Raw genomic sequence first — 1061 nt, forward strand, 5'->3', positions numbered from 1 at the left:
CAGAGGGTTATGCTGTATGTCTCATCCTCTAGCATTTCTCTGTTTTCAGCCCAGTGACATTTGCAAAATGAGTAGGTAGACTCTTGTTCTTGCACGAGCAATAAACAGGAGACACCCAGAAAGATTATTCAAGAAAGATGCAAAGTCCTTTGTTTCCACATTGGAAGCTGAGGTTCTCCTTTGGAAGAACTGAGGAACCCTGTTTGATTCACCCAGACAATTGAGGTTTGTCAGTGCCTGGAATCGAAGAAGTGCCTAGCTAGCTTCTGTGACATTTCACAGAATCACAGCATGGGTCAGGCTGAAGGGATCACGGGAGGGGTCCTCTGCTCCAACGTCCCTGCTCAAGCAGGGTCATCCCAGAGCACATGGCACAGGATTGTACTCAGATGGTTCTGGAATAACTCCAGTGAGGAAGACTCCACAACCTCTCTGGGCAACCTGTTCCAGTGCTTGGTCACCCACACAGTGAAGAAATTCTTACTCATGTTCAGGTGGAACTTCCTGTGCATCAGTTTCTGTTCGTTGCCTCGTGTCCTAGTGCTTGGCACCATTAAAAAGAGCCTGGCTCTATCCTTGACACCCTCCTTGCAGATACTTACAGACACTGCTAAGGTCCCCCCCTCAGACATCTCTTCTAGAGGCTAAACAGGCCCCACTTCTTCAGCCTTTCCTCATAGGAAAGGTGCTCCAGTCTGTTTAATAATCTTTGTAGCCCTCCACTGGACCCGTTCCTGGAACTCCATTTCTCTCTTGGACGGAGGAGCCCAGAACTGGACACTGCAACTCCAGAGGCAACTCACCCGGGCTGAGTAGAAAGGAAGCTTTGGAGGTGGAGTACAAGCAAGCACAGATGCACTAACTTGAGGCTGGGTCCGGCAGAACAACAGGAGATGCCACACAGTAATTTGGGTTTCAACAGTATCAAGAGAGACTGACCAAGGATTAGTCCTGTACAGCCACACTGTCCCTCCTAACCTGAACCTGGCAGGGGCAGAGGGGCAGGGGCAGAGGGGCTGGGGCAGGAGCTTGGGCAGAGGTTGGGGCAGGCAGAGCTGCAG

This window comes from Corvus brachyrhynchos, unplaced genomic scaffold (assembly GCF_000691975.1).
Source record: "Corvus brachyrhynchos isolate BGI_N302 unplaced genomic scaffold, ASM69197v1 scaffold176, whole genome shotgun sequence".
NCBI lineage: Eukaryota > Metazoa > Chordata > Aves > Passeriformes > Corvidae > Corvus > Corvus brachyrhynchos.